The sequence below is a fragment of the Kogia breviceps genome, chromosome 14 (assembly GCF_026419965.1).
Source record: "Kogia breviceps isolate mKogBre1 chromosome 14, mKogBre1 haplotype 1, whole genome shotgun sequence".
NCBI classification, from domain to species: domain Eukaryota; kingdom Metazoa; phylum Chordata; class Mammalia; order Artiodactyla; family Physeteridae; genus Kogia; species Kogia breviceps.
Window position 1 is genome coordinate 18,462,358 of NC_081323.1, and position 26,784 is coordinate 18,489,141.

Here is a 26,784-nt window from a genome sequence, read left to right on the forward strand (position 1 = left end):
TGAGATTCCATCTTTCTAACAAGTTGCCAGGTGATGCTGATGCTGCAGGTCTATCAGGTCATACTTTGAGTAGCAAGACCCAGTTTGGGGAAAGAGTTGTTCATGAGAAAAAATCCTTCAGTGTTTGGATAGCTGTGCTGTGCCCATCAGAGCCCCCAGAAGATACTCTCTGATACAGATACTTGACCCCATATTCAGAGGTTCATCTACCTCACTAAGTAAATGAAGAAAACAAGAGTGATGCTATTTCACCAGCTTCCAAGTGGTATGTACCTCTCTGTGCATGTTTGGTTGGACCCTTTATTCCACCCTGACTAGCCGTTATCCAACATATTTGATATCTTTTCAAGTTTCTTGTCATCTGGACATTTGATAAAAGTGCTTATGTAAACTGAGCACTTAAAAATTTTTTTTATTGTTATGGTATACCTTCATATACCAGAAAGTTACCCGAAGAGAAACTAAATGGATACTTAGTTTTTTAAACATTGGTTATAAGATACAGTGTTCCTGATAAAATTCTTTTATAAGAAATATTATGGAATATCCAAATTTTTTTACTCTATTGGAATTTGGAGAAAATGGATGCATTGTTGAAATTACATTCCTAAGCTGAAATATCCTCATGTAGCTGGCAGCCTTTCAGTAACAGATTTAGCAAGTGAGTCTGTAGAACACAAGGCAGGGAGGTCATGAGCACCTGACCCCCCTTTTCTTCAAGCTTTCTCTCTCTTAGCTCAGGGGACAGGTACTTTTCTTTTGCCCTTTGTACAAGGCAGGTAACACTGTGGCCAAGACTTTTTTGGTCATTTCAAGGAATGATTATTATGTCAAAATGTAGAGAAAAAAAAGATCGACACTTACTTATTTTGTAGAGCTTATTGTGACCTGGTCACCTTTTCCTTTGTTTTTTCCCCCAATGGAAACAGAAGGAATTTTGATTTAATTTTATTACTTATTTTTTGATTGGAATATAGGTGATTTACAATGTTTCAGGTGTACAGCAAAGTGATTCAGTTGTGTGTGTGTGTGTATAGTTCCCTGTGCTGTACAGTAAGTCCTTGTTGTTTATCTGTTTTATATATAGTAGTGTGAATCTGTTAATCCCAAATTCCCAATTTATCCCTCTCCCCTTTTCCTTTTTTGAAAATAGTAGGTGTGGCCACCACCATGGAAGGTATGCAGCTCACTGAATATCAAAAAACCCTCTCTCTCTGGGTTCTTAAAACCCCTTAGCCCTGAGTTTGTCATTTGAGCCTTTTGGGGACAGGTACGGAATGACCTGTAGTTGCTGCTGTAGTTCACCCATTAATTTCCTCCCTTTCTGTAATGGTTTTCCAAGATCAGTCAGATGTCTCTGTTCTTTCAGCAGCTCACATGCAAGCACAGGTACAGCAGCAATTATGCCTTCCCTTTAACAATTCTTTTATTAGAGTAATTTTCAAATATGTATTATGAACCTCCATGCACCCATCATATAATCTCAACAATGTCAGCATCTTTCTAATCTTGTTTCATTTATTTCCCACCCCTCTTCATCCGCTTCCCCACATGGTCTTCCCCACCACCCCATCTTCTAGTCTTTTAAAGCAAATTCCAGATAACCTATCATTTCATCTGTAATACTTCAGTAGGTAACGTAACAGAGAAATTTTGTAAAACTTTTTAAATTGAAGTATAATATACATAAAAATGAACATAAGTGTAGAGGCTGGTGAATTTCCACAAACTGAATAGGCCTATATAATGAGCACCCAGATCAAGAAACAGAGAACGTTGCCAGCACCAAGTGGAGGACTTCGGGCTTTTCTGGATAAATTCAGTGTTAATCTCCAACTTGTCATTTACGAAACGTTCTGAACCTATTTCAGTGCATAATTGAAGCTTTTATGGTATGTCCACAATTTAATTAAGTAAATGTAATATAAGTAAGTTTTCACTCCAAATAGATAAAACACAATTTGACTAACTCTGATTGAAAAAAGAAAGTATTATTAGTCTCAATGAGTTGATCACTTCAACCACTGTTGATTAATGTGTTTAGATAATTTTGACTCCTAAGTACTAAAGGCAGTGTGTCTTCCAAACATGTCCTAAAAGTTGAATCCTGTAACTAGACATTAAATTAGGAAATCCCAACCACAGGAGAAAGACAATAGCAACAAAAATAAAGCTTTGATATTGATAATAACTTGACTGCTTTATTTTCAGTGAAAAGTAAGCAATAATGCCCATATTCAATCCAAGTTGAAAAGTAGTGGCTTCCCTGGTGGCGCAGTGGTTAAGAATCTGCCTGCCAATGCAGGGAACATGGGTTCGAGCCCTGGTCCGGGAAGATCCCACATGACGCAGAGCAACTAAGCCCGTGAGCCACAACTACTGAGCCCATGTGCCACAACTACTGAAGCGCACGTGCCTAGAGCCCATGCTCCGCAACAAGAGAAGCGACTGCAATGAGAAGCCCTCGCACTGCAACGAAGAGTAGCCCCTGCTCGCCGCAACTAGAAAAAGCCCGCGTGCAGCAACAAAGACCCAACGCAGCCAAAAACAAAAATAAATAAATTTTTAAAAAAAGTAGTGACTTGAATGCATTAACAATGATTGAATAATAGTACTTTAAAAAACCTATAACAATAGTGCCATTAACGTAGCTAAAAGTAGCAATAAGTTCTTTAATATCTACTAATGTGTACACTAATATTTTCCTTATTGCTCAAAAGTGTCTTTTTTTTAGATTCATGCTTCAGTTGATGGCCCATATAAAAATCATTGTAGGTTTAGTAGATATATTTCTTAATCTATCTTTTATTGTTTTCACATAACCACTGCTTTCATACAATGCTTACGCTCTGTGCTTGCTAAGTTAGTAACAAAGACACATGTAGTCATTTTTATCATAATTATTGCATCTTTGGTTAGAAGAGAGGATATTTTAAAAATTGATCCAGCCATCTTTTCCAAGTCTGTACTAACTTGGTTTAGTACAGTACCAATTTACAGACACTTCTATAACCCTCCTGCAAAATTAGTTGTATTATTCTGGATTTGCTTTTCTCTGGCAGCATTTCTCATCTACTTCCACACATTCTTAAAGTTTTATGTAAATTCTTTTCTCTTCCCTTTTTCACGTGGGTAGCCCACCTTGAGGTTATGTGGCTCCCCTTTCAGTAATAGAAGGAGCACTACATGGGGGAAAAGGAGCCTGGGTTCAAATCTCAGGTCTCCCACTTACTGTGTGAACTGAGGTGGGGTATTTAACCTCCCCAATTATTTGTAACGTGTCTACTTCCTTTTCAGTGGCCTGCATCAAACAATTGTTTGATCCACAAATTGTTTAAAATATCCAAAAGCTCCCCAAATTTGTAGGCAGGGAGGAAACAAATTATTGGGTCACTGCTTGTCTTCCCAAATTACAACTTAGGGAGCATTGCCTAAGGAGCCAGGATGGGAGGCCCCTAGACTCACAAAGTGGGAGAGGAGAACCAGGAAGGGAGATGGTAAATAGTATTTACTGAGTACCTGTGATCTCTTTTCCCTGTGCTCATTTGGACCTCATAGCTGCCCTGGTAATTTTATGATCAGTGTAACATTGCCTCTGCCAAGGTAGCCGAGTGGTTAAAAGCCATAGTCTGGGTTGAAATTCCTGCCTTGCCACTGTGTGACATAAGACAGGTCCCTTGGCCTCTCTGTGTCTGATTCCTCATCAATAACAGGGAGGTAATGAGAATCTGTTTTATAGGGTATTGGTGAGGATTAGATGAAATAAGTATGTGAGGTGCCAAGCACAATATCTGGTATGTAATCAGCATTCAACAAAGCAAGCTGATATTTATTTATCCTTTACTTCTTTTTAGACTTAACAGTCTTTCTAAAGGAAGGCTGTAGAGTTTTAGTAGCCTAATAACATTCAAAATTGTGACCACAGATGTAGCAGATTTTCCAACAACCATAACAGAACTCTGTCAAACATATGAGTGCTTTCCTTTCAAACTGGTCATCTTGAAACCTTCTTATGTATTCCGGTGTTGCCTGTGCCTCAAAATGTGTTTGGGCTTATTACTAATTTTTAGTCTATAGGTGTCTTTTTGCTAAAATTAGGCCTAAGATAAAGGTGAATACTTACATAATTAAATTTATTTATTCAACAAACGTTTATTGACCACCTACTATTTGTCACCTACTGCTAGACACTAGGATAATAGCAGTGAACAAGTAAGATGGGGTCATTTCCCTATGGCATTTTTTAATCTAAGGGGCAAAAAGCCTTCATCAGCTTGGATTGTATAAAAAGTGTGACAGCACTAATTGACATTGTTAAAACAGCTGAAAAGAAAAATGCAAATTTTGGAATATTTTGTAGATATATCCAATACATCCATGATATGTTATTCCAAAGGAAGACAGATTCCTTCTTTATGAATAAATGAGATGTACTGAGGGAGACACTGATCTGTATCTGTGCAGTGATGTAACCAGCCCTTTAAATTCAAATTTGGAATAAAACAAGGAGCTCCATTATCTCTTCTCTGCTTGACTGTGACTTTGGAGTCATTCATGAACTTGAAATTGGAAGCACAGTTACATTAAACAACACAATTGAAACTAAATTATCACTCACCAGTAGCCTGGTGATGATTGAAAATAATTCTTGGTTATGCACTCAAGAGTATTTGTCCGGCTTCGGGTCTGGATTGGAGCTGGAGAGTCCCAGGCACTCGTCTCCTCAGTGGATGCCTCTCGGCCCCACCACCGCCCTGTGCCGCAGGACAGGGAGCCCGGAGAGCCAGCTGGGAACTTAGAACGGTAGAGGAAAAAGATATTTTTTCTCCCCTACAGTTTCTGGTGACCATGAAGGGATGGCTGGGGCACCCCACTTGCTCTGGAAGCTGCAGATGGGATCTTGCGAAAACTGACAAAAGTCCATGAAAAATAAGAATTCTTAGTAAAGTCAGCCCTCCCAGATCTCTGTCTATAGTGCTCTGTCAAGAGAGGAAGACAGTTGTGTTTTATTCCTGATTCTTCCCTGAAAGTTTACAATCAGCTATAAGTAAGAATGCTCCATGATGCCATCGTGTGAATAACTTTGAGACCAGAACAATGGACTGAAAATGCCCCTTATTAAATGCAGGATTACTCACATCATACAGAGACCTAAGAAGAGGGCATTTCTCCTGTCTATACCACCACCTCCTGAAATGAGACACAAGTGTTTGAATGGACTGACTGATTTCCGGGATTGAGATTGATTCAGGTTAATGGAGACGGAGTCTAGTCCCTAAAGAATGATATCTGAGTTTGTGAAGAACCTGCCAAGTTTGTTGTGGTGACACATGTGATGGATCTTTTGGATTTAGATACCTTCAGTGTTTTCAACATATGTTTAGTATTAAAATTATTCCTGGGTTCTTTGAAAAAAAAAAAAAGACTATTTGTTAGGTTCCATTGGTTAGCATGTCTAAAAAGTATGTTGATTTCTTAAAACTTTCCAAATATTTGTGTTTATTCAATTTTAACACCTTAATGTTAAATAATTGCAAGTAAATACATAAGTAACATATGTAAACAAACATAATTATGGAGTCCCGAAATTCAGAGGAGCTTTAAAGATAATTTAGGATAGTCACCCTTATAGTGCAGAAATGCTTTCAAGCCTACGTCTAACACCTCTGGTGATGGAGAATGTTTAACTATAGACCAGGGGTCATGGGCATATAATAGAAAGGTGGGGGGACTTCCCTGGTGGCACAGTGGTTAAGAATCCACCTGCCATTGCAGGGGACACGGGTTTGAGCCCTGGTCCGGGAAGATCCCACATGCTGTGGAGCAGCTAAGCCCGTGTGCCACAACGACTGAAGTCTGCGCGCCTAGAGCCCGTTCTCTGCAACAAGAGAAGCCACCACATTGAGAAGCCCGCACGCAGCAACAAAGACCCAACACAGCCAAAAATAAATAAATTAAAATAAATAAATTTTTAAGAAAAGAAAAGATTAAAAAAATAAATAAAGGTGGGAATTTGTCTTTATAAGACAGGAGTGGTAGTTACCTATGGGAATCTTTTGGGCCCTATCTAAGTACAGTTGTTTTTCCAAGTATCATCTGGCCAACTAAGACTTGTCTTCCACAGTCCCGTTTCTGCCTCTGGGCCTCCAGTTTGTAGCCCTTCCAGTAAACTCTGGCACTGGCTAGAGAAACATCCTAGGATCTTTTTAGTTTTCTAAACTTGTAATTACCATTATAGCACATGGTTTTAATCATGTTTTAAATTAGCTAATATTTATTAAGTGTCTGTTGTGTACCAGTCACTATTCTAGGCGAAAGATATGATAGCACCAAACAAAAATCAACTACCATCATGGAGAGTTCATGAATGAGTGGCCCTAAAGTTGCAGTCGAACGTGAAATAAAGGAAATGGATCAGGTCTGAGGGAGATGATGATTCTGGGTTGGGGCATGTTGAACACGGGAGGTAGTGGGCCATCTGAGAGCAGATATCTGATGCACAGCTGGCTCTGTAGTTGAGGGAAAACTGGCTTTGGGGATTGTTGGCATGGAAGGTGGAATTTGAAACAATTGGAGCAGAGAAGGTCAGCAAGGGAAAATGAGTGGTCTGAGAGAAGAGAGTCTAGCATGGCATGATGCTTGGTGCCTTGTAAAGTAACGAGTAGATGTTTATGAATTCATTTATTTGATCTACAGCTGTATTCCTTTTGAAGTAACTATGTAATAAGCATTGCTTTTTTTTTTTTTTTTTTAAATTTTTGGCTGCGTTGGGTCTTCGTTGCTGCACACCAGCTTTCTCTAGTTGCGGTGAGCGGGGGCTGCTCTTTGTTGCGGTGCATGGTCTCAGTAGTTGTGACTCATGGACTCTAGAGCACAGGCTCAGTAGTTGTGGCTCCCGGGCTTAGTTGCTCCGTGGCATGTGGGATCTTCCCAGACCAGGGATCGAATCCATTTCCCCTGCATCGGCAGGCAGATTCTTAACCACTGTGCCACCAGGGCATTCCTTATTTGGTAATTGTAACATTTTGAAGCAAGTACAATTTTCTTGTTACTTTGGGGAAACTTTCTTCTATTACAAAGGTTTGAGAAATGGAGGTTTTCGTGTAATAACCTTTCCTTTTTTTTCTTTTTAGATTTGGATAAGTAATTCACAAACTTGTAATAGCCATAAAATACACGAGTATAGAGAACAAAATTTGTCCCTTTACCTCTCTCCTCACCCTTTTCCCACCCAAGACTTTTCAATGACTTTCCATGTACTGTTCCTAAGAGAAGCTATGTTCTGAACAGCATCTAGGTTGGAGACTGGAGAACACGATTCCTCTTGTGTGTCTTTGACTCACAGTGACCATAGATGAGTTATATTAATATTCATTCACTGCCTCCCCAGGAGATGTACTTGCCTTTGCCCTTAGTGGTGGGCAACCTTGCCTTTATAGGAAGTCATTCAACTGCATAGTTAGCGGATAGCTGGAGCTCCATATTATGGACTTTCCGAAGCTCTGTTACAGCTGGACCGTTGCAGGTTAGGGGAAATATCTCACTTACAGGGTATAGAAAATCATTGGCGTGTGAACACGTGCATATGTGTGTGCACGTGCGCACACACACACACACACACACACACGGGATACCTAAAGAGTTGTGAAGTATCTTTGGTGAGGCACTGAATCGTGGGTGTTATTACTTGTACCAATCTCTAGCTGATCAAAATAATCATCTTTAGGGAACGTTAGTGAGAGGTAGTCACGAGACACATTTTATACATTTTATTAGGTTCCTTATTTGCCCAGTTTTACTGCATGTAACGGACCTAGGTTTCTAGAGTTGATGCTTGGCCATCATTTAGAGGTGACCTCGTTAGAGGCGCCAAATGTGTCTAATGGATCTCTGCGGCATTGCCTCCACAGTGTTTAATATGCATAAAATAGGTGCTTGAGGAAGACTGTTACTTGGCAGGGAGGAGGAGAAGAGAAATCTGATTGCCCTTAGTGTCTGCAGTATTACCACAGTATCCAGAGCAAAAGCACTGAAAGGGTATTTCTTTGACAACTTGCTGATCTCTGGTCTTCCCCTTCTTGGTAAAATAGTACCTTCGTGGACTTGGTGGTAAAGTCAGGAACCTGGGAGTCATGCTTAACCACTCTGTCCCTCATGCCCACTCCACCAAAAGGCCTGCAGATCCCACCTCCAACACACAGAAAGCCCACCTCCACTGCCAGCGCCCTAATGCAGGTCGCTGTCATCACCTTCTGGGACTTCTGCAGTAGCCTTCTGCCTTCCTTTTTGGCTTCCTCTCTTGGCTCTCTCCCATGCATTCTATACTTTAACCAGAGTGATCTTTTTGGAAACATAAATCAAGTGTGGATTTACTCCCCTGCTTAAAACTCTTAAATGGCTTCACATTGCACTTAGGATAAAATTTTTAAATCGCCATTTTGGTCTGCAAGGCTTTGACATGGACTTGGACTCGCTAACGTTATTTTGAACCCTCTCACCTACGTTTGGCACCATCCGTCCAGTTACTGGAGCCAGGTTATCCTTTTATTTGAACCCAACTTTCTCTGTAGACATCAAAATTAAGTAGCATTTATGTTTCCTCCACAAGTAAGAAAAGACTTTAACCTATGTCTGCTTCTTTTTTCCTACTCCTTTGGTTCCCAGATTTTTTTCAAAGTTTCTGATTAATTTTCTATATTATGCCTGTGCTCTTTCAAGAATTCTCATTAGCAGTTGCGTTGCACTTCACATTATATTTGAGCAATAATTGTTGAGATTTAACTATAAGTTTTACTTATTTCTTTGATCAACACTGCTTCTTGTATCTCAATTTGACTTTTATTTCTTAAATTTAAATTAAATTTTGCTAAGGTACAACTTTAAGTATAAGTCTTATACTTTATAAGCTTATACTTTAAGTATGTCTCTTATACTTCTTTCCCTTCCAAAATGCATGGGTGGTGAACTTCATGGAGCTCTTGCACACCCCATATATCTTCATTTTGCCTTCATACTTAAATGATGGTTTTAGGGGGATCTAGGGTTCTAAGTTTAAAATGATTTTTTTCCTTCAAAAGTTTGTAGAAATTGTTTCATTTATGTTTTAGCATCTGGTGTTATAGATGAGAAATCCGGTGCAAATCCACTTTTCCTTTTGTTATGGTTCGCACCCCCACCATCCTTCCCCACCTTAGATTGTCAGGGTCTCTTTATTTTTGCAGTTTAAAAATTTCACCAAGTTGTATTTAGGTGTTTCTTTTTTCAATGTTGTTAAAAACCATTGGCAGACCCTTTCAACCTCGCACTCAGGTCCTTCTTCAACTTAGAGAAATTTGGTCCTGCTCTCTTTGATATTTTTTTCCCCTCCATCCTCTCCCTTTTAAAAAACTAGATGTATATTAGATATACATTGGATCATCTAGATTTATCCCCCCCCATATTTCTTATCCCTTGGTTTGGGAGAATTTATCAGTTCAGCTTTCCAGATCACTCCTTCCATCTTTGATCATGCTCATTTTTCTATACAGGGATTTGCTGTTGAGGGATTTAAAAAATGATTTTTTTTTTGTAGTTTTGTTTCCTTATTCTCCACTGGTAACTTATAGTAGTGCTTTTCCCCACCTTAGTATCTTATCTTTGAAATGGTATCTTCATAGATCTTTGAGAGAACACTAAAACTATTTTGTTTCCCTTGTTAACCCTGTTTCCTCTGGGCTTGGTTCCTCTATTCAGTTTGGTGCCTCTTTTCAATCTATTGTTTTTCTTAGTGTTTTATTCTTAGTTAGTTTTCTTTCTTTCTTTTTATAAATTTGTTTATTTATTTTTGGCTGCCGTTGGGTCTTTGCGGGCTTTCTCTAGTTGTGGTGAGGAGGGCTACTCTTTGTTGCGGTGCGCAGGCTTCTCATTGCGGTGGCTTCTCTTGTTGCGGAGTATGGGCTCTAGGCACACAGGCTTCAGTAGTTGGCACATGGGCTCAGTAGTTGTGGCTCGCAGGCTCTAGAGCGCAGGCTCAGTAGTTGTGGCACATGGACTTAGTTGCTCCACGTCATGTGCGATCTTCCCGGACCAGGGCTTGAACTTGTGTCCCCTGCATTGGCAGGTGGATTCTTAACCACTGCACCACCAGGCAAGTCCCCTTAGTTAGTTTTCTGTTTACATTTCTAAATAAGGATCCAGGTCAGAGATTTTCAGTCCTAAGGGTGCATTAAATTATCTGAAGAGTATTTAAATACAAATGCCTATCTCCTCATTCCCTCTATAAATGCTAGTTTAATTGGATTAAGTTGGGGCCTAGGCAATTGATATTTTAATTTTTTTGAGATAAAATTGACATATAACATTATGTTTCAGGAGTTTCACATGTATAGTATAATGATTTGATATGTGTGTACCTTGTGAAATGAGCACCACAATAAGCCTAGTTAATATCCATCATCATATATAGTTACAAAAGTTGTTTTTTTCTTGTGATTAGGACTTTTAAGATCTACTCTCTTAGCAAATTTCAAATGTGCAATTATTAACATAGTCACCACAATGTACTTATCTATTTTATAAGTAAGTAACTACATTCATGATTTGTTTATTCTGTAGCTGGAAATCTGTACCTTTTGACCCCCTTCACCAGTTTCACCAACGCTCCCCCCGCCTTGCCTCTTGCAACCATCAATCTGTCCTCTGTATCTATGAGCTTGGTGTTGTTATTGTAGTTTTAGATTCTGCATATAAGTGAGATCATACGGTATTTGTCTTTCTTTGATTTATTTCACTTAGCATAATGCCTTTAAGGTCCATCCATGTGGTCACAAATGGCAAGATTTCATTCTTTTTTATGGCTGGATAATATTCCATTATTAAAGATACCACATTTTCTTTATCCATTCATCCAACGATGGACACTTAGGTGGTTTCCTAAGTATCCTATGTATGGGGGTGCATATATCTTTTTGAGTTATCTTTTTGTTTTCTTGGTATAAGTACCCAGAGGTGTAATTGCTGGATCATATGTGTCATGGTCCGAGCGCGGTTGGAAAAGAATTTCCAGACACAAGGCAGAATATAAGGAAGATAGAGTTTATTAAAGAGAAGGGTCACTGCAAGAACAGCGGGCCGACTTCCTAGTAGCCAGAGAAAGTCAACAATGAGCATGGGTTGCTTGTCTGTTTTTATAGCCAGGGAACCTGCAAGTCATCTGCTGACTGGGCAGAGTATGTATACTTTCAGTGTGCTGAGCGGGAGAAAAATGGGGCAAATGTCTTTCCTTATATGGGATGGGAAAGGGACAGGGCATGCTACTTGGGAGGGCTCTGGGACAGTGCACTGGTTACATCGTGACAGAGCGATAGGTGTCCTGTAACTCTTTGTTCTGAGAATATTGGCCCTTTGAGTTTATCTTGTTCTTTGTCCTTGGAGCACACCACATTCCCCCCTCTCTTTATTTACAAGGCCAATTCTTCGGCCCTATTGGATACCCTGCTCACGTCTACCTACCTGCCTAGCTCCTTCTCAGGCGTTTGGGAACCCTTTTTGTAAGGAGAAGGGGCGACAATCTCTCTGGCTACTTCCTTCTGGGTCGGGGTGTCATAGGGGCCCTGGGTTCCTGATGCCTGCTCTCTGTCAGGGTATATTTATGGAGGGAGATGAGAGCCCATGGAATGATAAGATGGCTTGTTCCAATGTAGTCCATGTGCCAGATGGCTGGTACCCTTGTTGTAGCACCATCTGGGATTGAATCCTTTGAACCTGTCAGGAGATGAACTTAGATAATGTGTTAATAATGCAGGGGCCGGGCTTCCCTGGTGGTGCAGTGGTTAAGAATCTGCCTGCCAATGCAGGGGACACGGGTTCGAGCCCTGGCTCGGGAAGGTCCCACATGCCACGGAGCAACTAAGCCCGTGTGCCACAACTACTGAGCCTGTGCTCTAGAGCCCACGAGCCACAACTACTGAGCCCACGTGCCACAACTAGTGAAGCCCGCATGCCTAGAGCCCGTGCTCCACAACGAGAGAAGCCACGACAATGAGAGGCCCGCACACCGCAACGAAGAGTAGTCCCTTCTCACCACAACTAGAGAAAGCCCGTGCACAGCAGTGAAGACCCAACACAGCCAAGATAAATAAATAAATAAAATAATTAATTTTAAAAAATAATGCAGGGGCCGAACAACAAAACAAGGGCTATCGGGATTAATGGTCCCAACAAGGGCAATAGCCATGTCCATATCTGGATCCCCATAGAGGAGAGGAGGCTGGAAAGCCAGCTGGGGCCCTGTCCTGCTCTCTCTTTTAAATCTTTTATTAATTTGATGTTTTTCTTTAGAATCTGAAGGTCTTCTTCATCCTGGCCAGTGGTATTAATATAGAAGCAGCGTGTTCCATTTAGTAGGGCACAGACACCCCCCACACCAGCTGTTACGACATTAAGGTCCCTCCTATTTTGTAAAACCACCTTGGCCAGAGAGCCTAGGGCTGACTGCTGTTCCTCAGTGGCTGCTACCGTAGCCTTCCAAGATTCCTGGACCATGATGGTGAGATTGAGAACACTCCTCTCTAAGAGGGGTGTGCCTGCAAACCAAAAGAGCCCTCTAAAGATGCTGTGTATTATTTCGGGCCGGTCAAGAATTGGGTTATCATAAGCATGTCCCCCCCAATCAGTGGTTCGTTTTTGTCTCTCCCGGACAGGTCTTATGGCCTCCTTGAGGAAAGACCCAAGGTTGGGAATGCCTCCTGAGGAAGCTAAATCCTTTGTAGTCATAGTGGTCGCCTCTGGGGCCACAGCAATAATTGTGCAGGAGCCCCTCCAAAGTGTGAGAAGATCCAGATAGACCCCGTTACCGCATAGAAATGAAAATCCGGTGCCCCTCAAGGATACGCCCGTTGTGGGTCCCCAGAGCCAGGCCCTGACCTTTTGGGAGTTTTCCTCTGGGAATAGACTGGGGTCCCATGGCCTAGGATTATATTGGGAAGGCCAAACTCCAAGGAAGTAATCATCTATACATAAAGGGGAGAATCTGGGCTCTGACTGATTATGAGTGTGACTGGGGGATTGGCATAACAAATTTCTGAATGTTAGCTGAATTATGTTATATTTTGGAGGAGAGTCTTGCTGGGAGGTTAAACTAAGTAAGTGTCTGGTGGTCACACTGATCCCCACATATTTAGTGCCCAGGGCCGAGCTGTTTATGGGAATATGGTCTTCATTAATACATTTCTTAGTCGCATTTTTCCTTGAATTTCCCCAGCACAAAGTGAAATTACCTTCATGTACATCATATTTATTTTCCTCTAAACAGGGATTCCACTCCAGGCTAGTCCGATTAGAATTGAGGGTATAGTTACAAAGAGAGTCATTTAGCCAGCCCCAAATGGGTCCCCATCCATCTGGGTTTTGGAAACAGAGCTGTGCCTCATCTGCCCAAGCTTGGGCTAATGCCCATATCCTGTTTTTCTCTTCACGAGTACAACAAGCGGTCAGGACTCCATGAATGTCTTGCCAGGTCAGGTCAAAGGCTATAGTGAGGGCCTGAAATTCCTTAATAAAAGTGGTGGGATCCTGACGGAAGGAACCTAACTTGTTTTGAATTTGGGAAATGTCAAACATGGGAAAGGGAACATGGACTGTAATAGTGCCCATGTCTCCATTTGCTACTTCCCTCAAGGGAAGCATATCAGAATCTGTTTCCTGGCTTTGGGCAGTCCTCGATCTTGTGTGGGGAGGGGAGAGGGGGCTTTTGCCCTGATAAGGGGGTGGCTGTCGGGGAGCTGTGGGTTGAAGTGAGGGGGCGGGGGCTGAAGCAAACGGGGTTGATGGGGTGGGGGACAGGAAAGGTTGAGTAGAGGGTAATCTAGGAGATCTGCTGGAGAGGGAGACAGAGGGAGTCGGGGGGATAAGGCGGCAACAGAAAGACACATGCGGCATGAGTCCCTGAGATCCGGATTCTGACTAAGGGCCATAAAGGTCTGGACATAAGGAACTTCTGAGTCCTTTCCTTGTTTCCGGCAAAAGAGATCAAGTTGGAGGATCGTGTTATAATTTAGTGTGCCATCATGGGGCCATTGTTCTTGGTCCCCCACTTTATACTGGGGCCAAGCCGTGTTACAAAAGAAAGTGAGCCTCTTTTTGAGAATTTCAGGGTCAATTTTTTTCCAGTTCCTGAGGATACTACCGAGGGGTGAGTCTGAGGGAGGCTCCCGAGACGTACCAGAACCTATTCTTAGCCTATATGCCGTAGAAAGGGGGTACTGAGAGTCACCGGTTGACAGAAAGGTGTCCCCTTTGTCCCAGTGATCTCTCCTTGCGACTAAGGCACAAAATGGGCCGACCGTCCCAACAATCGCATCCGACCGTGAGAGGTGACCCCCGAGCGTGTGACTGAGGCACTAACCATGTGACTGAGGCACCGTGCGACTCAGGCAGGGGAAGAAAGAGAGAGAGATTCCCGGGACCCACCGGGTGACTCACCGTTTGGCGATTACCTGAAACGTGAAAAGGCACTCCTGGGATGGCTCAGAGGCGACACCTAGGCTCCTGTAAATCAATCCGGACTGAGAAAAAAGTGAAAGTAACAGAGAAGACAGGCTGAATAGTTGGCCTCGTAGTCCTGCCGGGAAGGCGGCGGCCAAGGGGAGGGGGCTCAGTGTTCTGCTTGAACCAATATGTGCCTCATAGTACATGGAAGTTGTCTTGCTGGGGGCAGATGCTCTAACAGCCTGGTCTGTTCCATGACCCCCTTATCCTTTCACGGGAGTCTTCAAGTGGCAAGCGCCCTCGTGGCTTTTAAATGCCTGACCTGTGCCCGCACAATACCCATTGGCCTAGTCCTCAGCCAGAAGGAAGACAGAGGGATCCTCACCGGTTCTGGGTGGTAGTTACGGGGGCGAAGTGAGCCGTGGAGTCTTCAGAATACACTGGGGTGTGGCCCTGGCCAGAGTTCCTCTGTTGCTTCCCCGGCAACTTGCCTGTTCATAGAGGGTCCCAAGAATTGAGGAGAGGAAGTGGGGGAGGAGATCCACTCAAGAGATATCCCCTTATGGGCCACCAAAATGTCGTGGTCTGAGTGTGGGTTGGAAAAGCATTTCCAGACATGAGGCAGAATGTAAGGAAGATAGAGTTTATTAAAGGGAGGGGTCACTGCAAGAACAGCGGGCCGACTTCCTGGTAGCCAGGGAAAGTCGACAGTGACCATGGGTTGCCTGTGTGTTTTTATAGCCAGGGAACCTGCAGGTCATCTGCTGACTGGGCAGAGTATGTATACTTTCAGTGTGCTGAGCGGGAGAAAAATGGGGCAAATGTCTTTCCTTATATGGGATGGGAAAGGGACAGGGCATGCCACTTGGGAGGGCTCTGGGACAGTGCACTGGTTACATCGTGACAGAGCGATAGGAGTCCTGTAACTCTTTGTTCTGGCAATATTGGCCCTTTGAGTTTATCTTGTTCTTTGTCCTTGGAGCACACCACAATATGGTAGTCCTATTTTTAATTTTTTTGAGGAACCTCCTTACTATTTTCCATAGCGGATGCACCAGTTTACATTCCGCCAACAGTGCACAAGATTTCCTTGTCTTCACACTCTCTCCAAAACTTGTCATTTCTTGTCTTTTTTTTTTTTTTTCTGGTACGCGGGCCTCTCACTGTTGTGGCCTCTCGCGTTGCAGAGCACAGGCTCCGGACGTGCAGGCTCAGCGGCCATGGCTCACGGGCCCAGCCGCTCCGCGGCATGTGGGATCTTCCCGGACCGGGGCACGAACCCGCGTCCCCTGCTTCGGCAGGCGGACTCGCAACCACTGCACCACCAGGGAAGCCCTCTTGTCTTTTTGATAATAGACATCCTAACAGGTGTGGAGTGATGATACCTCGTAGTGATTTTGATTTGCGTTTGCCTGAGAATTGTTCTTTCAGGAGTAAATTCAGAGTACAGGTCCTGCTGAGTGGCCAGGATATCCCTCTAGAGTCCTCAGTGGGGTGTGCCTTGTCATTTGTGGTGCTATTTCTTCATCCTCTAGTCCTGGCACTTATGTGGGTGGTCCCCTACTGCTGATCCCCACTTTTTAGAGAGCTGTTCTCACAGCTTAGCCTTTCTGAGAACAATGGAGGATGTAGCTGTTCTCACAGACCTTTAATTATTCTCTTGACGATCCCTGGTGCTCTTCCACTCCCACATCCAGCTTCTACTATCTCTGAATTTAGGTTTGTTTTCCACCAAGCTTCTCTTGGGCACACACATTTTAAAAACTTTCTTCTTTTGCTTGGTTCATGTTGGAGGTTCCTCTACATGCTTAAGCACTGCCATCATTCAGTTCTGATGGTTTTTTTTTTTTTGCCCACAATTCCTTGCTTTTCTGATGGGATCGTTCCTGTTTATTCTGTGCTGCTGTGCACTTATTCTTACTTTTATATTTTTATAATATATATTCTTACTGTTATAATAAATAACTAAATAGTCTGTTATATTTGGCATTTTAAAGGAGGGGAGAAGTACTTCTAATACTCTATTAATCATGAACCAGCAGTCCCCAAATACTTTTTGTTTACCTCTGAAAAGCATTAGATATCCAAGGAATTCAGCAGGCTCGCCATGGAAGAGGAACTATATAGGCAGTTTAACCAAGTGAAAAATGACTTCATTCCATTAGTGAAAACTGCATTTAAAATTGTAAGATACCATTTGCACACATCAAATTAGCAAGGTGTGTTTTTTTGGGGGGTATGGTGGGAGGTATGGTAGGGAGTAATAAGGAATGTGAAGTGTGTGTATGTGAGGGACAGAGAATGAATTTAATGCCAGCAAGGGTCTTATACACTGCTTGTGAAATGCAAATTGATATAACTCTCAATGCATTTTGGCAATATGGGCCTTTAAAAAAGTTCATACTCTTTGACCCAGGGATTAAAATACTGGCAGTCTATCCCAAGGAAATAATCATAGGTTAAGACAGTATTTTATGTACAGAGATATTTATCTCCACATTGTAAAGTAAAAAAAAAAAAAGCAAAATTTACACGTTCAAGTGCGTGACACTGAGCAATTGTTACATTTTGGTACATCTATGCAGCTAACAAAATTCTACAAACAAAATGAAGCTAACAAAAATAAATGTTAAGAAAGACTTTAATTGCATAGGGAAAATGCTTATGTAGTTTTTAATGATGCTAAGTGAAAAAAGATATACTCTAAAACGGACTTACCTAGAATATCAGTTCTGTAAGAAAAACATATGTGCAAAGAAAAGTAAAAATTAACAGTTACGATTGTTTTTTTTGATTTGAATTATGTGAGTTTTCCCACCTATAGTTTTTTTTTAAATTAATTAATTAATTTTTGGCTGTGTTGTGTCTTCGTTGCTGTGCGCAGGCTTTTTTCTACTTGTGGTGAGCGGGGACTACTCTGTTGTGGTTCCTGGACTTCTCATTGCGGTGGCTTCTCTTGTTGCGGAGCACGGGCTCTAGGTGCGCAGGCTTTGGTAGTTGCAGCGCGCAGGCTCAGTAGTTATGGCTTGCGGGCTCTAGAGCACAGGCTCAGTAGCTGTGGTGCAGGCTTAGTTGCTCCGCAGCATGTGGGATCTTCCTGGACCAGGGCTTGAACCCTTGTCCCCTGCATTGGCAGGTGGATTCTGAACCACTGAGCCACCAGGGAAGCTCCCACCATAGTCTTATGCTCTTTTGTATTTTCCACATTTCGGCAGTAACTATATTATAATCAGGAAAAAGAATCAATATTATTTTTTAAATTGCCAAGCTGTCTCACAGAGAAATAAGAATGGCCAATAATCACATGAAACTATTTAATTTTAGTAGTAACAAAAAATGCAAAGAATGCTCAATGACATGAAAAATGTTTGTTACATAAATTTAAGTGAAAAAATAGTAACAATATGTACACTATGATCCCAATTTGGTTAAAATTGTGTGTGTGTGTGTGTGTGTGTGTGTATGTGTATCAAAATGTTGACAGTGCTTAGCTTTGGGTAGGGAATATTTTTCAGATGACTTTTAATTTTCCAGATGACTTTTAATTTTCTTCTTTATGCTTATGATTTGGATTATGTGAGTTTTCTTCCCCTATAGTCTTATCTTCTGTATTTTCCAGTTTTCGTATACTAAATGTGTATTGCTCTTATAATCGGGAAATTTTTTTCACATATTATTTTTGTCTTTCTATCCTCTACACTATACTTTCTGCTCTAAAGCATTCTTAAAATATTTAACTTGGATGTTGAATAAGAGAAATTTGAGGAACTTCTTTACCTAATTCAATCTTAAGGATTAAATGAATGTATTGATATAAATTTCATGTTACTTTGAGAGATTTATCTTTGTTTTGTCTATAGGAGTATATTTGAGTACTTTTAATATCTTGTCTCTTTCTCAGAATGTTAGCCACATAGGTGCAACGTGATGGAAAACTTTCTTTTTGCCATTTTTAATAAAGACTTTTAAACTTCTTATTTTTAAAAATTGAGATATAATCTACGTACAGCAAAATGTGCAGATTTTAACTGTATATTTTAATAAGTTTTGGCAAATGTTTCTACCCATGTAAATACCACCTCAACAATCTATAGAACTTTTTTGTCACTCCAGAAAAGTTCCCTCATGCTCCCTTCTTGTCAGTCTTCACATCTGAACGTAAGCTCTGTTATAATTTTTACCACCATAAATTAATCTTGTTTCTTCTAGAGCTCCACATAAACAGAATCATATAATATATTCTCTTTCATGTCTACCTTATTTTGCTCACCATGATTTTGAGATTCTTCTGTATTGTGTGTATTGGGAACATTTTTCTTTTTAATTGCTGAGTAGTATTCCATTGTATGAATACCACAATTTGTTTATCCACTCTCATGTTGACAGACATGTAGGAGGTATCTGGGTTTGGACTCTTTTAAAATCAGGGATGCTGAGTTTGTAGCTGTTCCCTAACCCCCCACTTCTCTTTTCTTGACTAGCAGTGCTTGCAAATCAGGGCTTGTTTCCAGGAGCTTGTAACTAAGACCACCACAAAGAGATCAGAGAACAAAAGTAAAGTGGGCCCGCCAAGTCCAGGGCAGACGCCCCAGGAGTTCAGCTCCTGGGCTCAGAATGGCAGGCCTGCAGATTAACTGAATGCTCCTTTTACAGAAAGAAAGAAAAGAAAACGCTAAGCAGTGAAAGAACTCAGAACACCCAGTTGGGGACCAAGAGAACCATTACCACATTAGATCCAAATCACAGCAGTTGTTTGAGGTTACTCAGGATGCTGAGTGGTAACTACACTGAGAGTGGGGTGGGGTGCTTCCTCACCCCAGCTGGCCCCACAGCAGGTGTTGCCTGAGTGCCCTTTTGGGCTCCCTTCTGCTGGGGTTTCTGGGGTGAGGGGAGCAAGATGACTTGAAGCACTTGCTATGTGGCCCTGACTGCTCTGCCAATAGAGCTACATAAAAAACCCCACAGCCTCTTGGGGCATGTGATTTGCTAATTGGGAAAAAACTCCTCCCAGACCCAAGGGGCTATCGCACGTTCAGATATTCAGCGTTATTACACAAGAGCAGAAATTACGAGTTCTGGGTTTGAGAGGCCCAGGATGTTTCTCTCTGGGACAGAGAAGGGCCCAGCACTCCCCTTCCCCATTTCACTCCTCATAGAGTTCATTTCCATCTGTCCTATTCCCACGAAGGAAAATATGGCCTTTATCCCACTTCCTTGGGCACTGCCTCTTTCTCCTGCCTTTCCCCTGAATCTTGACACAGGGTCAGATGAACTGAGTGCAGATAGAGCTGAGGAAGCATGGAGGGAGAAGTACAGTTGTTCAGTCAGTGTGTGGAAACTGCTCTTAGAGAGTGGGAAATGGTGTGATCTCTGAAGATAGGACCCCCATTAGGCAGTGGCAGGACCAAAGGAGAGGGTGCCCTCTCCACCTGCCATGTGATAAGGGCTTTCCAGTTCTAGAAGAATTTGTAGTAAAAGTCATGCCATGAGAGTGAGTCTACTGCGGATGTTATACTGACCAGCTTTGCTGATAACTGTGCTGAAAGGATCCTCTGATGTTCGGCAGTGAACTCAGCCAGCAAGCTGTCCACTCCATGTACCCCCCAGGCTAGCTGTCCTCTCCCTGGACTGTTGTTTGTTACCTCAGTGCGTCAGGTTCTTACCTGCTTATCTGGCCCCCATTTCTTGCCCAGGTCTATTTTTCCCCTTGCCTCCTTATTTTTTCCCTCTTCAACTTAAACTATCTGGTTAAAAACTAGACCTTCTAACTTTGCCTTAGTTAACATTCCCTGCCAAGGCACTGACCCTGAGCACCTGCCAGAAGATATTTTTATTGCCTTTGGTTTCATTATAGATGACAAAATACATGGAATTGGATTTCTTTTTCCCAGGATTTGTTTGCTAGTTTATCTCAACACCAGATGGTATTTTCTGATTGATTTATAATTATAGGCAGTTTGATTCTTAAAGCCTCTTTTGATCTTACTGGAGCACCTTGGACCATGAGTCCCATGTGACCCATATGTTGAGAGGAGGTATAAATGGAAGCTTCAAAAAGTTGACACCAAACTTGGGAACTGAAGCAATCGTTACACCTCAGACTAATAGTCCACTGGTTTTAAGATGACTTTTACTTTGGGGAATCTATAAATTCCTTGAAATTGCTACTCTTAGAAAAAGCCATAGTTATTTTTCCTGGGCTACTATATTGTCTTCAGTTCTAATTTTGCCGGGTGAGTGCAAAGAACAGATTGTGTCCAGCCCAAGTTATATAGTTTATAACTTCAAACAATTGTTCTCTCATAGTCATTAGCAAAAATTTTTTTAGAGAAAAGACTTTTAAAGACTTCCTCCCCTCCCTCCCAATTATAGTTGATACTTTAAGCTCTAACTAACCAAGGGTGTTTGAGCACAATCTTTGGCAAAGTGCCTAATATTTCACGATCAATTTTTTTTATTTGAACTATATGAAAGAGATTTCATTATACCATTCTATGAAGTCTGCTAAGCAACTTACTCTTATCAGGGAATATACAAGATTCATGCGTGTATAGAAGATGAAAATTAACTATAAATCAAGGAATTGAAAATCCTTGAGTTCTAACCTTTTGCATAGACCAAAGCAAACAGCAAGACCCTGAATAGTTGACATTCCTTCTCTGGAATATGAATACTGGGCTCCCCATGGTAAATATAAACTTCATATTTGTGACTTACTCCAGGCTGTACTTAGTAGATTACCTGGATATACGTAGACAGACAACTAAAGGAAGTTATGGCATTACCTTATCAAGGACATTTTAAGGTAACTTAAAATTATGTCATAGAATGGAAAGATATCCCATGTCCATGGATTGGAAGGCTTGATATAAAGATGGCAATACTACCCAAGGTGCTCTACAGATTCAGTGAAATCTCTCCCAAAATCCAGGCAGCCTTTTTTGCAGAAATGGAAAAGTTGATCCTAAAATTCATATGAAATTGCCGGGGACTCTGAATAGTCAAAACAATCTTGAAAAAGAAAGATACAGTTGAAGGACTCATGCTTCCCAATTTTAAAAAAGCTACAATAGGCCTCTCGCCTTCTGAGATGGCCCACACTCTGTCTATGGAGTATGTTTCTCCTAGGACCATTCTCGCCTTTTGAGATGGACCGGATTCTGTCTATGGAATGTGTATCTCTCTAAATAAATCCACTTCTTACCTTAAAAAAATAATAAATAATCAAAACAATGTGGAACTGGCATAAGGATGGACAAGGTAGATCAATGGAATGGAATTGAAAGTCCAGAGATAAACCCATTTATCTATAGTCAATTGATTTTTGACAAGGGTACCAAGACCATTCAGTGGGGGAAAGGACAGTCTCTTCAACAAATTGTGCTGGGAAAACTGGATAGCCACGTGCAAAAGAATGAAGTTATATTCCAGCCTCACACCATATACTAAAATTAACTCAAAATGAACCAAAGACCTAATTGGAAGAGCCAAAACTCTTAGAAGGAAACATAAGGGTAAATATTCATGACCTTGAATTTGGTAATGGATTCTTAGAAATGACACTAATGGCATGAGCAGCAATAGAAAAAATTAGATACATTGGACTTCATCAAAATTTACAACTTTTATGCATCAAATGACATTATTTTTTTAAAAGCATCTTTATTGGAATATAATTGCTTTACAATGGTGTGTTAGTTTCTGCTTTATAACAAAGTGAATCAGCTATACATATACACGTGTCCCCATATCTCTTCCCTCTTGCGTCTCCCTCCCTCCCACCCTCCCTATCCCACCCCTCTAGGTGGTCACAAAGCACTGAGCTGATCTCCCTGTGCTATGCGGCTGCTTCCCACTAGCTATCTATTTTACGTTTGGTAGTGTGTGTATGTCCATGCCACTCTCTCACTTTGTCACAGCTTACCCTTCCCCCTCCCCATATCCTCAAGTCCATTCTTTAGTAGGTCTGTGTTTTTATTCTCGTCTTACCCCTAGGTTCTTCATGACATTTTTTTTCTTAGATTCCATATATATGTGTTAGCATACGGTATTTGTCTTTCTCTTTATGACTTACTTCACTCTGTATGACAGACTCTAGGTCCATCCACCTCACTACAAATAACTCAATTTTGTTTCTTTTTATGGCTGAGTAATATTCCATTGTATATATGTGCCACGTCTTCTTTATCCATTCATCTGATGATGGACACTTAGATTGCTTCCATGTCCTGGCTATTGTAAATAGAGCTGCAAAGAACATTGTGGTGCATGACTCTTTTTGAATTATGGTTTTCTCAGGGTATATGCCCAGTAGTGGGATTGCTGGGTCGTATGGTAGTTCTATTTTTCGTTTTTTAAGGAACCTCCATACTGTTCTCCTTAGTGGCTGTATCAATTTACACTCCCACCAACAGTGCAAGAGGGTTCCCTTTTCTCCACACCCTCTCCAGCATTTATTGTTTGTAGATTTTTTGATGATGGCCATTCTGACTGGTGTGAGGTGATACCTCATTGTAGTTTTGATTTTCATTTCTCTAATGATTAGCGATGTTGAGCATCCTTTCATGTGCTTTTTGGCAATCTGTATATCTTCTTTGGAGAAATGTCTATTTAGGTCTTCTGCCCATTTTTGGATTGCATTGTTTGTTGTTTTGATATTGAGCTGCATGAGCTGTTTGTAAATTTTGGAGATTAATCCTTTGTCAGTTGCTTCATTTGCAAATATTTTCTCCCATTCTGAGGGCTGTCTTTTCATCTTCTTTATGTTTTCCTTTGCTGTGCAAAAGCTTTTAAGTTTCATTAGGTCCCATTTATTTATTTTTGTTTTTATTTCCATTTCTCTAGGAGGTGGGTCAAAAAGGATCTTGCTGTGATTTATGCCATAGAGTGTTCTGCCTACATTTTCCTCTAAGAGTTTGATAGTGTCTGGCCTTACATTTAGGTCTTTAATCCATTTTGAGGATATTTTTGTGTATGGTGTTAGGGAGTGTTCTAATTTCATACTTTTACATGTAGCTGTGCAGTTTTCCCAGCACCACTTATTGAAGAGGCTGTCTTTTCTCCATTGTATATTCTTGCCTCCTTTATCAAAGATAAGGTGACCATATGTGTGTGGGTTTACCTCTGGGCTTTCTATCCTGTTCCATTGAGCTATATTTCTGTTTTTGTGCCAGTACCATACTGTCTTGATTACTGTAGCTTTGTAGTATAGTCTGATGTCCAGGAGCCTGATTCCTCCAGCTCCGTTTTTCTTTCTCAAGATTGCTTTGGCGATTCGGGGTCTTTTGTGTTTCCATACAAATGTGAAATTTTTTGTTCTAGTTCTGTGAATAATGCCATTGGTAGTTTGATAGGGATTGCATTGAATCTATAGATTGCTTTGGGTAGTATAGTCATTTTCACAATATTATATCTTCCAATCCAAGAACTTGGTATATCTCTATCTGTTTCTATCATCTTTAATTTCTTTCATCGGTGTCTTATAGTTTTTTGCATACAGGTCTTTTGTCTCCTTAGGTAGGTTTATTCCTTGGTAGTCTATTGTTTTTGTTGCACTGGTAAATGGGAGTGTTTCCTTAATTTCTCTTTCAGATTTTTCATCATTAGTGTATAGGAATGCAAGAGATTTCTGTGCATTAACTTTGTATCCTGCAACTTTAACAAATTCATTGATTAGCTCTAGTAGTAGTTTTCTGGTAGCATCTTCAGGATTCTCTGTGTATAGTATCATGTCATCTGCAAACAGTGACAGCTTTACTTCTTCTTTTCCAATTTGGATTCCTTTTATTTCTTTTTCTTCTCTGATTGCTGTGGCTAAAACTTCCAAAACTATGTTGAATAATGGTGGTGAGAGTGGACAACCTTGTCTTGTTGCTGATCTTAGAGGAAATGCTTTCATTTTTTTCACCATTGAGAACGATGTTGGCTGTGGGTTTGTCATATATGGACTTTATTATGTTGAGGTAAGTTCCCTTTATGCCTACTTTCTGGAGCATTTTTATCATAAATAGGTATTGAATTTTGTTGAAAGCTTTCTCTGCATCTATTGAGATGATCATGTGGTTTTTATCTTTCAATTTGTTAATATGGCTTATCACATTGATTGATTTGCATATATTGAAGAATCCTTGCATTCCTGGGATAAACCCCACTTGATCATGGTGTATGATCCTTTTAATGTGCTGTTGGATTCCGTTTGCTAGTATTTTGTTGAGGATTTTTGCATCTGTGTTCATCAGTGATACTGGCCTGTAGTTCTCTTTCTTTGTGACATCTTTGTCTGGTTTTGGTATCAGGGTGATGGTGGCCTCATAGAATGAGTTTGGGAGTGTTCCTCCCTCTGCTATATTTTGGAAGAGTTTGAGAAGGATAGGTATTAGCTCTTCTCTAGATGTTTGATAGAATTTGCCTGTGAAGCCATCTGGTCCTGGGCTTTTGTTTGTTCGAAGATTTTAAATCACAGTCTCAATTTCAGTGCTTGTGATTGGTCTGTTTATATTTTCTGTTTCTTCCTGGTTCAGTCTTGGAAGGTTATGCTTTTCTAAGTATTTGTCCATTTCTTCCAGGTTGTCCATTTTATTGGCATATAGTTGCTTGTAGTAATCTCTCATGATCCTTTGTATTTCTTCAGTGTCAGTTGTTACTTCTTCTTTTTCATTTCTAATTCTATTGATTTAAGTCTTCTCCCTTTTTTTCTTGTTGAGTCTGGCTAATGATTTATCACTTTTATCTTCTCAAAGAACCAGCTTTTAGTTTTATTGATCTTTGTTATTGTTTCCTTCATTTACTTTTCATTTATTTCTGATATGATCTTTATGATTTCTTTCCTTCTGCTAACTTTGGTGGTTTTTTTGTTGTTGTTCTTCTTTCTCTAATTGCTTTAGGTGTAAGGTTAGGTTGTTGATTTGAGATGTTTCTTGTTTCTTGAGGTAGGATTGTATTGCTATTAACTTCCCTCTTTGAACTGCTTTTGCTGCATCCATAGGTTTTGGGTCATCATGTTCTCATTGTCATTTGTTTCTAGGTATTTTTTGATTTCCTCAGTGATCTCTTGGTTATTTAGTACTGTATTGTTTAGCTTCCATGTGTTTGTATTTTTGACAGATTTTTTTCCTGTAATTGATATCTGCTCTCATAGCGTTGTGGTCGGAAAAGATACTTGATATGATTTCAATTTTCTTAAATTTACCAAGGCTTGATGTGTGACCCAAGATATGATCTATCCTGGAGAATGTTCCATGAGCACTTGAGAAGTGTATTCTGTTGTTTTTGGGTGGAATGTCCTATAAATATCAATTAAGCCATCTGGTTTAATATATCATTTAAAGGCTTGTGTTTCCTTATTTATTTTCATTTTGGATGATCTGTCCATTGGTGAAAGTGGGGTGTTAAACTCCCCTAGTATGATTGTGTTACTGTCGATTTCCCCTTTTATGGCTGTTAACACTTGCCTTAGGTATTGAGGTGCTCCTATGTTGGTTGCATAAATATTTACAATTGTTACATCTTCTTCTTGGATTGATCCCTTGATCATTATGTAGTGTCCTTCTTTATCTCTTGTAATAGTCTTTATTTTAAAGTCTAGTTTGGCTGATATGAGAATTGCTACTCCATCTTTCTTTTGATTTCCATTTGCATGGAATATCTTTTTCCATCCCCTCAGTTTCAGTCTGTATGTATCCCTAGGTCTGAAGTGGGTCTCTTGTAGACAGCATATATACAGGCCTTGTTTTTGTATCCATTCAGCCAGTCTTTGTCTTTTGGTTGGAGCATTTAATCCATTTACATTTAAGGTAATTGTTGATATGTATGTTCCTATTAACCATTTTCTTAATTGTTTTGGATTTGTTATTGTAGGTCTTTTCCTTCTCTTGTGTTTCCTGCCTAGAGAAGTTCCTTTAGCATTTGTTGTAAAGCTGGTTTGGTGGTGCTGACGTCTCTTAGCTTGTGCTTATCTGTTAAGGTTTTAATTTCTCTGTTGAATCTGAATGGGATCCTTGCTGGGTAGAGTAATCTTGGTTGTAGGTTTTACCCTTTCATCACTTTAAATATGTCCTGCCACTCCCTTCTGGCTTGCAGAGTTTCTGCTGAAAGGTCAGCTGTTAACCTTATAGGGATTCCCTTGTATGTTATTTGTTGTTTTTCCCTTGCTGCTTTTAATATTTTTTATTTGTATTTAATTTTTAATAGTTTGATTAATATGTCTTGGTGTGTTTCTCCTTGGATTTATCCTGTATGGGACTCTCTGTGCTTCCTGGACTTGATTGACTATTTCCTCTCCCATATTAGGGAAGTTTTCAACTGTAATCTCTTCAAGTA

General features: G+C 40.6%; 1 protein-coding gene across 8 annotated transcripts in view; it reads left to right on the forward strand.

The window, feature by feature from the left end:
• The window catches only part of ZHX3 (zinc fingers and homeoboxes 3), a 139,870-nt gene that overhangs the window by 42,906 nt on the left and 70,180 nt on the right, over positions 1–26,784 (forward strand). The window lies entirely within an intron of this gene.